Genomic DNA, 12,505 nt, shown 5'->3' with positions numbered 1-12,505 from the left:
GCTTGCTTGCTTGCTTTGCGAAGCTTAAATATACAAGTTGTTACTTATATGGTTAGGGTTAAGTAATAAGTAGTGTAATACTATTACGTATAAGCTATTGAGGCTTAATTTAAAATATTTAATTAATTTAATGGTTAATGACGATAATTCCGTGGCTTGTTGAAATTTTGGAACAATAATTGGGGTTTGAAGACGACATAGGGCCCATGCCTTTTGCCACAAATGTGGGAGATTTTATTCGGTTCTGCCGAGTGACGGATCAAAAATTTCTTTTGGGGCAAAATATTATATTAACACATAAGTGAAATAATAATAATAATAATATTATTAAAATAAAAAAATTAAGGTGAGCCGGCTTATATGTGCTAATTACTTGTAGTGTTAATTGAATTAAATATGTGTAATTAGGTATGTCAACATAACCCGTATTCGCGGGTAACCACCTGAATCTGTCTCGAAACTGAGGAAGAAAATCCATTTTGACTGGATTTGAATTTGTGTTTTTCTTGATTATAAAATATGAGAACGGGTCGGATAATAAAGATACTAGTACCCACCCCGAACCCGCTCCGTTTATTTCATTATTTACCTTATTATTTATTTTTGATAATTTAGAATATTAAATAAGTGATCAATATTTTGATATTTTGATTTGTGTTAATTATTTAAAATATTTGAAATGTATATATGAGATTTTTTTAGATTGTTTTATTTTATCATTTGTAACGTAATTCAATTTTAAAAAAAAATAGTTTTATTAAAAAATGATTTTACGGTGGCAGGACGGGAATATCCGAACTCAATCCGTTTGGAATGGATTTGAATTTTAATTTTCCATTTTGGTCTGGATTTAGGACGGAGAACGAGAACTGTTTAAGGATTCAGATTTGGATTTTGGGGAGATAAAAACCGTCACCGACCCGTCCCGTTGTCATGACTACGCGTAATTTGGATAGGTTCATTTTTTTCGGCATAATATTTATAAATCAACAACTAAAATAAATAAATAATAATAATAGTTTATTTAATAGTTGAAGAATAGAAACAACATATTATTTATGAAGATGTTTTGATGTTTGCTATTTAAATTTGTTTATATCATTTTATAGTTGTATGGTTTATTTTTATTTTCAAACTACCGAATATATTTCTTTTCATGTTTATACCTCACATAATCATATATAATTTATTTATCATATTATTGTATATTTAATTTTACACAAATGAAATAAATTAATATTTTTAATAGAGACAATAATGAGTTTTTAATAAAAATAAATATTAATTAATTAAATAAATATAACAAATTAGTATATACTAGTGGAGGCAAGTGCCCACAATTTGTTACATGTGAGTTCGTTCATGGTTGTCTCATCCTCCACCTTGGCCTAGCATTCTCATACGAGATGCAATTACATTTATGCCGTTAATAAAAAAAATCGGATCTTTTAAAAGAATATGCAATTACTGGATTTTTAGTTGAAGTATTAGATGTTTTGTCTTTTTTTTGGTTCGGATAAAAAATACTGAATATTTTGAAAAATTATAAAAAATTACTTAATATTTTCTAAATTGACGATAAAAATTTATTGGATTCTGCAAAATTGTTGAAGAAATATTGGATATTTGAAAAATCTGATGTATTTATGTCTGATATTTGAAAAATATGATGCATTTATTTCAGATATTTAAAAAAATTGGTGCATTTATACAATATATGTGAAAAATCCGGTTAACTAATTTTTCTGGAAGTTTTGAAAAATATATTAGGCAGTTGTGAGATTTAGAGAAAAAACATAATTTTTTGACATTTTAAATAAACTATACTATGACAAGTATATACATATAATGTAAAAAATGCAATTTCAATAAAAACAAATTATGTCGACTTCCTAATTTCTTCATAGTGTCTAATACGTCTCACATATGCTGATTCCCATGTTCTTGCACCTTCACTATAATTATGTCTCTATTGGTCTGTGACGGGAGGCAAATGATAATTGGGTTTCAACTTCACCTGAACCTAATGTATGTTGTCAACAAAACCAATTGCAATAATTTTGTATCAACTTGAAGCTATGCATGGAGTTGTCACTAATGTGAAGAATGCGATATTAAGGTTCCTGGACAACGAGACAATATGGTATTGTATCTAGAAACAATAAGATAACCCATATCAGGAATCTTCATCCACTTCTCACGACACTGAACTCCCAAGCTAGCTACCTGTAATGCACTCCTAACTTCTGGTACCATGTCATTGGAATACAACTAATGGTGTTCATGAACTTCACCATCTAACTGCGTCCGAACCAAAGGCCAAGACTCTTCGTCTCATCCAAATAAATATGCAATAGCACATAAACCACAATTGTCATCTTTACCCACATCAACAATGTCATTAATGTCTTGATGTAAGAAATCATGAAACTGAGACAAGTAAAAAAGTCTTGAAGAATGGCTAACTAGTTGACTTTCAATTGGTCTTGTAAATAATCTCTTCGTAGACTGACTTCCTTGCGAGCCATCATTATACTCTCACTATGAAGGATCATAATGCACATCTCTCTTCACCTTTTTACTCTTCTTATTTTCCCTCTTTGGCTTGAATTTCACCGGTAGTGGACACATGGAAGACGTAGATGGATGTGTTAGTTTCTGAACTTTTTTATTCATCACCCTATGGCATACAATATTCAGTATACTGAAATACCTCTTTAACTCTTCACACTCTTCTTCTTAATCCAACTGTGTCCCATTATCTTCATGAGTGACCTCATGCTCTTCAATATATAATTTCTTCCAAAACACATGATTCGATTCTGGAGCCTGAGACTCTTTAGCATTTTCATTTACACTCTTCATAATGGCTTCTACAATATCTTTTACTTGCAGATCTTGTTCCTCCAGAACCTCATCTTCAGAAGGATCTTTCTTCTTCTTCTTCTTCTTCTTCTTCTTCTTCTTCTTCTTCTTCTTCTTCTTCTTCTTCTTTCTTCTTCTTCTTCTTCTTCTTCTTTCTTCTTCTTCTTCTTCTTCTTCTCTTCTTCTTCTTCTTCTTCTTCTTCTTCTTCTTCTCTTCTTCTTCTTCTTCTTCTTCTTCTTCTTCTTCTTCTTCTTCTTCTTCTTCTTCTTCTTCTTCTTCTCTTCTTCTTCTCTTCTTCTTCTTCTTCTTCTTCTTCTTCTTCTTCTCTTCTTCTTCTTCTTCTTCTTCTTCTTCTTCTTCTTCTTCTTCTTCTTCTTCTTCTTCTTCTTCTTCTTCTTCTTCTTCTTCTTCTTCTTCTTCTTTCTTCTTCTTCTTCTTCTTCTTCTTCTTCTTCTTCTTCTTTTCTTCTTCTTCTTCTTCTTCTTCTTCTTCTTCTTCTTCTTCTTCTTCTTCTTCTTCTTCTTCTTCTTCTTCTTCTTCTTCTTCTTCTTCTTCTTCTTCTTCTTCTTCTTCTTCTTCTTCTTCTTCTTCTTCTTCTTCTTCTTCTTCTTCTTCTTCTTCTTCTTCTTCTTCTTCTTCTTCTTCTTCTTCTTCTTCTTCTCTTCTTCTTCTTCTTCTTCTTCTTCTTCTTCTTCTTCTTCTTCTTCTTCTTCTTCTTCTTCTTCTTCTTCTTCTTTAGCCAACCAGTTACGTGTTAAAGAAAATGCAATGTTGACTTTAAAATAAGTAGTGCAGTGCATCGATCAAAAGTATTTAGACTCCTAGTGTTCAACGCATATGACAGGGAGAAAAGATTGGTTTGTTACAATCAATCATGCAGTAGTACCGCCTTATACAACTCATATGTCTCAAATGACTTTTCGAGGTTTTATGATCAATAGGGCATAATACATGAGGTACTACCGCCTTATACACCGCAGGAAAACGATATTGCCGAAAGAAAGAATCGATAACATGGCGAGAAGCATGTTGAAAGGGAAGAACTTGCCAAAAGAAATATGGAGATAATGGATGTCCACAACTTCATATTTGTTGAATAGGTGTCCAACAAAGAAGCTAGAAAAGATCACAGCGAAAGAAGATTGGTCTGAATTGAAATTGAACATGAGTCACTTGAGAGTGTTTGGCTTGGTGGTGTATCAACATGTTCTCGATCAAATTAGAAAAAAGCTAGATAATAAAGGAGAGCAGATAATCCTTGTCGGGTATCACTCTACCGGTGGTTACAAGATGTACAATGCATCAAATATAAGAACCATTATCATTAGGGACATCGTTTTTGACGAAATTAAGCAGTTGTAACAGAGTGCAACTGATTGTCATAATATGTCAACCAATTACACTAGTGAAAAGTTCATTCTTACAATGTTGGAAGATACAAAACCAGCCCCCATTGAAGCCTAAATGGAAGATAATGTGAGAATATCAATAAGGAAAAGAGGTTTGCCTGCAAGACTCCAAGATTGTGAGTTGTTCCGAGATAACGAGATCAGTGACAATGGTTATTTCGTCCATTTTTCACCTATGGCTGAATCTGAACCCGTTAAAATGGGGGAGGCTTTGAGCTATCCAAAATGGATTTGTTCTATGAAGGAGAAGATGAAATCCATTGAGTTTTGCAAGTCTAAGAAGGGACTGCTCATACACTAAAAAAGGTATGCGCTTGAGATTTTGAAGAAGTTTGAAATGGAGCATTGTAATGCTGCAATTACTCTGGATGAACCGAGATTGCAGTTGTCGAAGAATGAGGATGAGTAAGATGTTAATCCAACTCAGCATCAGAGGTTGATTGGATCCTTGCGTTACATGTGCAATACGCGATCGAATTTGGCGTTTAGTGTCAGTATTATGAGCAGATTCATGAAGAAACCGCAGGTATCTCACTTCCAGCTGTCAAGAGGATTCTAAGATTCATTAAAGGTTCTGTTGTCTGCAAAATTTTGTTTCCCGCAAAGGACAAGGGCAAAAAAATGCAATTTACTCGAATATACCGTTTCCAACTGGTGCAGAGATAAATATAATAGAAAGCTATAGTTGGATAAATCTCTTGGTGTTCGAAGAAGGAACCGGTAGTGACGATCTCTTCTTGTGAGACCAAGTACATTGCAGCTTCGTTGTGTGTGTGCCAAGCCATGTGGTTGAAGAATCTATTGAAGGAGCTGGATATCGAAGATGGCGACAATGTAACGCTCATGGTTGATAACGATTCCACTATAAATCTTGCTAAGAATCCCATTGCACGAGAAGCATGTATATTGAAATGAGGTTTCACTACTTAAGAGAACTTATCAGTGAAGGAATGTTGAGATTGAAGTATTGTAGAAGTGAAGACGAAGCGGTCGATTTACTGACCAAATGAGTCACAATTGAAGTGTTCAAGAGATTGAAGAAGCTAATTGACATGAAAGACTTGAAGCAGATGCATTAAGGTGGTGTGTTAAGAGATAAAAGTTAACTCATGTGCATGTAACCGATTGCATTTTTATGCTAATCGGTTTCACCAAAACTTTTGGTAAAAATTGAGCCAATTGTTAAATGCAACCGATTGACATAATATATTAATCAATTACACCTAAATTTTTTCAATTTTATTTGTTTAATAATTATACCTCATCTTACTCTCACTCTCCATACTCAGTTATTCACCCTCAGTTGTAACTAGGGGTGGCAAAACAGGCTCGGCCCGCGGAGCATGCCCGTTTTGCCCACACTTTTGTGCGGGACGGGCCAAGGATTTAGGCCCCCACCCTCACATGTGTCCGCCCCGCCCCGCCCCGTTTTTTTCGCGGGCTTTTGCGGGCACGTGTATTTACATAAATTTTTGCATTTTTAGGCTTAAATAGTGCAGTGCCCGCGAGCTTTCCCCGCCCCACCCTCACTTTTTTGCGGGCCAGATCTAAATTTTAGACACACATCCTCAACTATGACCGTCCCGCCCCGTTTTTTTGTGGACTTTTGCGGGGCGGGCCTAAACGGGGCGGGCATGCCCGTTTGCCATCCCTAGTTGTAACCTATTCTATGAAACTGATATAAAAAATGGTATTATGAAGTGAGTTGGGACTTGTACATATTTTGCAGAGACAAGTAGGAAAAATCTTGGGAATGACATGAGATGAGACTATGAACGTGGTCCATCTAGTTGGCCAATTGGGTATAAAGTTCGAGATTGATTGATACTACTAGTTTTAGACTTGTATCAAGTGGATTGGATAATATATTTTTTGTTTCTTTGCATTAAAATTTTAAGGAATTTAATTATTGGAGGAAAATGGTTTACGCATGTGAGAGAGGATAAGACTTTGAGCCAAGTTGATCAAAATAGGTTCAATCAACCTGATGATGTTTCAAATTAAAACAATTCGATGGATGTCAGAATGCCATGCTGAAAATAGCAAGATAACTTATTCAAATATAATACCCATCGCATCTTTATCGTTAATTTGTCACAACATAACAACTTATGAATATTATTTTAACAGATAATTTAGATGTAAGGCCGAAAATTTGATTCAAATTTTTTTCAGATACTTTTATTTATTTGAAATTGTTTCTTTTAAAGTTTAGAAACAGTTTGGTTCAAATTCAATCTCTTTCTATAACTCAAATCATATAGACGGAAAAAAAAAAAAGTTAAACTAATGTCATATACTTTTACGGCACAAATGTTCAATTTTAAAAATAAAATAAAATATCTCATAATTTTTAGATACCTGTAAAATATATATATATATATATATATATATATATATATATATATATTATATATATATATATATATATATATATATATATATATATATATATATATATATATATATATATATATATATATATATATATATATATATATATATATATATATATATATATATATATGAGAAAATGAGAGTACAATATTTTTTTTAATGTTGGACTTAAATAGTAGAAAAATTAAGGGAAGTTTTTTAGTGTGTGATTTTTAATTGTTGAATTTAAAATTAAATAATCAACTTTGAGCAATAATATGACAAGCAAAAGAATTTTATTTATTATTATTTATTTATAAATATTATAGAAAATATTTATAATTTTTAAATGATACAAGTTTAGTTTAAAAATGATATTTATAATTCAACATATCATTTGTTCTAGAAATGAAATCAGAATTGTGATTAATTGATTATAATGGACTCCTATTACGGTGGTGCGGACTTCCATAATAGTGGCGTGAGGTGAACATGCAAAGTTAGCACTCTAACGTATAAGTCAATTAAAAGTTTAAAGTTTGTAAAAGTGTGAATTTGAAATGAGAGAATGTATTTTATGTCTCACGTCTGTCTATTATATATGAAGGATAATTTTAATGGGTTTTGCATCGTTGTGCTTAACACTTAGGTCTCGCCTGCATTCGGTCTTTGGTCGTCCAAAAACAGTTGCCCCTAAGGCTTGTCGAGTGTTTCGTCAGTCAGAAGGTGTTTTGAAGTCGAGGTCAGTTTTCTATCATCAAAGTCATTCCTAAGAAGAAGCGGGAAGGTTGTGAGGCAGTTGCATAAGTAGTGGGAACAAGTGGATCAAATGCATTTCCCATCACGATGTTTCGAGGATTTTCAGGCATGTTGCCTTAGGCACGCATGTTAGGTTGTGGTACTCTTCTCTAGGGGATTCAAGTGCACTTGAGTTCACTTGTATTCTCAAGGTAAAATCTAACCGTTGATTTTTAACTTTACATCTTCTTTTTTATCTGACTCGATGTTTGCTTTCTCTATATAAGGGTTTACTGGTTCTTTTGGTCAATTTTTTCGTCACTTTTGAGAGTCAGTTTTCCATCTTGTGAGCAATTTTCCTTTCCTTTTCAGAAGCCTCTGCATGAGCGTTTTCTTTCTTTTCGAACATAGCGTTTTTCACTTTGCATTTTGTAACATCCTGATTTTTATTATAATATTTTTATTAATTATTATAATAACTTATATTTAATTTTACAATGTGTTTGAGTGGTTAATTAATATTATATGCATTAAGGAGTTGTTGGGAAGGATTTACTTATATTTTTAATAATTAAATTCTGTAGTAGAGAATATTGATTTTAGTATTTAAATAGATTTTGATGATAACAAAATATTTAAAAAACAATGGAGTTTACTAATGGTTATTCTAGTGTGCATGATCAAAAGACATTAACCTTGATATAAATCAAGTTAATAACACAGAAGAACCATTAAAGGAAGCAAAATTGTTCTGATTCTGAAGGATCAGAACCAAGCTTCCAGACTGATGAATCTATTCAAGTCTTTCAGATGTTGAACATAAGCTTACGTTGAATGCAAAGATCAGCAAAGCTCTGAAGACTGGAAATGTTTGAAGCAAGCAGTCACTGTCACAAGGAATGACCCTGCAACTTCTGAGCGTGTTTAATCAATACTTTTGAAGGATCTGCTTCAACGAAATTTGTCTACATAAAGTCATCAACTTTATAAGTATTTATCCAGACTAGTTCTGATCAAGACTCTGATGAAAATAAGCTCAGAACCTGTGAACTCTAGACTCTGATGAAGATAAGCTCAGAACCCATGGACTCTAGACTCTGAAGTCTCACTCTAACCAGGTTCTAAAGACATACTTCAACTTGTGATCAAGCTTTAACTAATTCTATAATAAGCCTCTGAATCAAGAAGTTAAGTATAAGGATAGTAGCGACTCTGAACAAGCTTCAACAAACGTCTACAAGAAGATTTCAAGTCTGAAGTTATCCATAGAAGATCACGTGACAACGATACAATACTTTATGTATAATCAACATTAAGTTATGTTGTTAGGATCTTATCTCTCCAACTTCTCTGAACTCTACTCTCTTCTCCTAACGTCTTTATGCTAGCTGAGTTTTGGCTCACTCTATTATACAACGACTAAAGACCTTCAACAGCTACTTGTACCTTTGGTAGTTTCAATCTTCAAAGGATCTATTATCGGAATCTATTTATAGATGAAGATTGAAAACATTAAAATGGTTATTCTGATCAAGATGAATGTGAGTTGAAGAATATGTGACTGTGTTCACAAAGATGTGATACTAGTTCACAATATTGGTTGAGAGAGATTATTTTTTATTCATAAAACAAAGATCTAAGAAACACACACAAAATATAAAATATAACCAAAATGGTTAAGTGTGTGAGAGCAGAGTGAAAATGATCAAAGAAGATCATCAAAACAGAAAGGCACTGTAGCGGTAAATTCATGACCATCAAGCTATAGAAAAGCTAGACGTCAATAAAACCAGAATCGTCACCGCACTTTTATTGTTTCCAAGGGAAAAGGGAAAAGGACGAACAAAACACAAAGATAAGAAGTTTTCAAATCAAAACTAATAAAATGCCAGAGATTACAAGTAAGGGGTTGGTTACACAGAGGGAAGGTGTTAGCATCCAAAGTGTCTTAGGTACTTCTAGGGAGCCCTTTCTTGTGTGCATATGTGTTTTTGTACAAATGATGTTTGCAAATAAAAAGAGTGTGGGGATGAGAAAATAATACATTAATTATATTTTTGTGTTTGACAAGACCTTCGGACTTGTGCCTACGTACCAACATAAAAATGAGGGATCAAAACCTCGTAGTTCGTGGTATCAATTTCAAAGTGAGTGTATTGCTTTTAACAAAACTTTAAGTTTAACAAAGGCAGAAAATGCCTAAAATGATTTGAATGAGTGTTAGTTCTTATTGTATTTTGAAATTTTAAGTCAAGTATAGTTAAATTTATTTACAAGTTTGATTTAAGAAAAAGTGTGAAAATGGAATGGCATAAGGCCAAAGTTTCTAATTTGCAATACGGTCAAAGTTTAGAAAACAGATACAATCAAAGAAGATTTTGAAAGGGGGGAGAGATTTAAAATTAAAGAAGTGGAGAAGAGATGAAGAGGCTAATCCTAAGCATAAATTTAAAAGTTGAGAGTTGAAAAGATCTGACCAATGGGTTGCAATCCAATAGACAAGAATGTCATATTGAAACCCAAATTTCCCTTGGACTTTTGAATCAAGCAACAAACAATACACAAATAGCAAGTTGAAGAGCAAGGCATCAAATAAAGATAGCCACATCCAAGCTTAGCAACTCCATGATCTTCTTCATAATTTCTCATGTGTCATATGACTTCATGTTGCAGATGATTTCAAATGGATCTTCCATATTGTATCAGATGAATGTTCACTTCACAAGTACTTGGTTTCATGAAAGTTGGCATTGGCCAAGTCCTTTGCATAAGGAGTGTTGCCTAGATTCTAAGTCCAATAGTCTCAGATCAAACCAACAGTCCACACAAGATGTTTTTTAGGGTTTTTGTTCTTATTATGTACATTAAGGTCAAAACACCACACAATCAAACAAGTATATACAAACACAATATATCACAAAATATGGTCCAAGTGGACAAAGTGAAAATGACATAAAAGTAAACAACTTGAATGATATGAATAATGGCAAATGGATAAGGCTTAAAAAATTAAAGTGCATTAAAAATAAATGACTTGAAATTAAATGTTAGTTGTTAGTGAATTAGAGGTTAGTATTATTTTTGCTTTGCTTTTGTTTAAGTCATTCTTTGGAGAACACTCAACCCACTTATCACAAGCATGGATCCTTGAACCAAGACATCTTTCAAAGGAAGGAAAAAAGTCCAAGTTTCCACACAATACCATGAAAGAGGGGAGACTTACAATCTCACTAACTAGAATGCTATGCCTTTTATGTCAAAATTTAGCGTTATGTTAAGCAATCGTAATTGGAATTATGTAGAAGTCACAACTATTTGAGGTCGGGCAATAGAATTTTGGTGTTAATGCATGTTAGAGACATAGTATAATGGACTATGCTCATGAAACATACCACACGCAAAAAGGATATGCAAAGTGGGGGACCTAGCCTCATCCATACTTATGTTGATTTTGCAATCAACTAACCTTAGGATATAGAGATATCATAGGTCCATGACATGAATGGATAAAGAAGGGGAATGAGATGAAGATGGAGGGTGAATGGATCAAACACAAATTGGTCAAAGGAGGACTTTTACCAAATTAAGATCATTCATTCATTTTGGGAGATGGAATGTACATTCCATCAATCCCCTAAATCCAATTATCTTAACCTAGCAAAGTCAAATAAACCTTGACCAAGGCCTAACAACACAAGTCAAACTCACAAAGCCAATTAAAATGGCTCTATACAGTTAATTTGGCATTTAAACAATTAAAAATAATAAAAATATGCATTAAATTAAATTATGATTGGTCAATTTCCTAAAACCTCATCAAAACACCAAAGAAATGGCCATGAGATTTATCATAGGTCAAACAAGGTCAAAGGACCTTGGAGAAAAAAATTCAGAATTTTTGGAAACTTAAAAGTATTTTTAAACAATTAAAAATATTCACAAAATCAATTAAATTGTGAAAAATATTAATAATGATCCAAAAATAATTTTAATTCAGAAAATGAAAGAGGATTTTATTTAAAAAATTTTTGGTGAAACTCTCATATTTTTTGGATCAATATTAAATTTAATATGAATTAATGAAAATAAGACAAATAAAATGAAAATTCAATTAATCAGAAAAATGCGGACCACTTGATCTCCCTCATTAATTGAGGTGGCAAATCAAGTGGTCTGAAACACGCGTTCCACCAAACACACGAGTCAGCGCTACATCAATGGTATTCAAAAGCAACACTCAAGATTAAAACGCCAAGGCTTGATCATGTGGCTTAGAACACGTCCAGCACATCGCCGGAGCAAACCACCAGTCATCTTCTCCGATGACCCTGGCCGGACTGGTTCTTTCATTACCATCACAAAAATGAAAAAGAAGGACATGATCTTAAAGAGAAAATGACACTGATCACGAATCTGACCTCAATTCAAACTAACTGCAAGTATATTGAGAGATACATGGAGTTGAATTTTGAGGTGTATGAACTGAGTTGCTTCGATTTGACCTCAAAGAAACTCAATCTTCTTGCCTACATTGGTAGGACTTCAGACAACCAAGGATCCAAGAGAATTTATGAGAATTGAGAGAGAATGGAAGAGAAGAAAAATCTGGAAAAATATCTTCAATGTTGTGCAGAACTTGATCTCTTTTGCTTCAATTCGTGTTTGATCTTGCTCAAGAAGCTTGTAGAAGTAGCTTAGGATTGGTACAAGGCTTTGGATCCTGGAGTTTTTAAATCTCCAAACAGTGAGATTCAAACTCAAATTTCAAATGAAATTTCTCAGGTTTTTCTTTCAAATGTGAGGGTTTCAAGTGTGGGAGGCAAAACTGGTGCGCAAGGGTCCAATTTCTGATGCCAAAGGCCTCTTATTTATAGCTCAAGCAAGTGTTATTTTCACTTTTCAAAATATTTCCAAATTTGGCAAAGTGAAGTGCATGCTTGCATGGGCGTGTACAGGCCCATGAAGCTACTCAATTCAGTCCATATGCAAGTGTAATTGAGTCTGAATGTGGATTGTGATGCAAGGCAAAAGTGTATTGATGTTTGAAGATTGATCCTTGCCAATTGATTCAAACATGTTTAGACCATGCGCAGACCCCTCAAACCTTGTCCAAAAT

The sequence above is a fragment of the Lathyrus oleraceus genome, chromosome 4 (genome assembly GCF_024323335.1).
Source record: "Lathyrus oleraceus cultivar Zhongwan6 chromosome 4, CAAS_Psat_ZW6_1.0, whole genome shotgun sequence".
Classification (NCBI taxonomy): domain Eukaryota; kingdom Viridiplantae; phylum Streptophyta; class Magnoliopsida; order Fabales; family Fabaceae; genus Lathyrus; species Lathyrus oleraceus.
The sequence above is the reverse complement of the archived record's forward strand: the minus strand, read 5'-3'. Positions refer to the sequence as shown.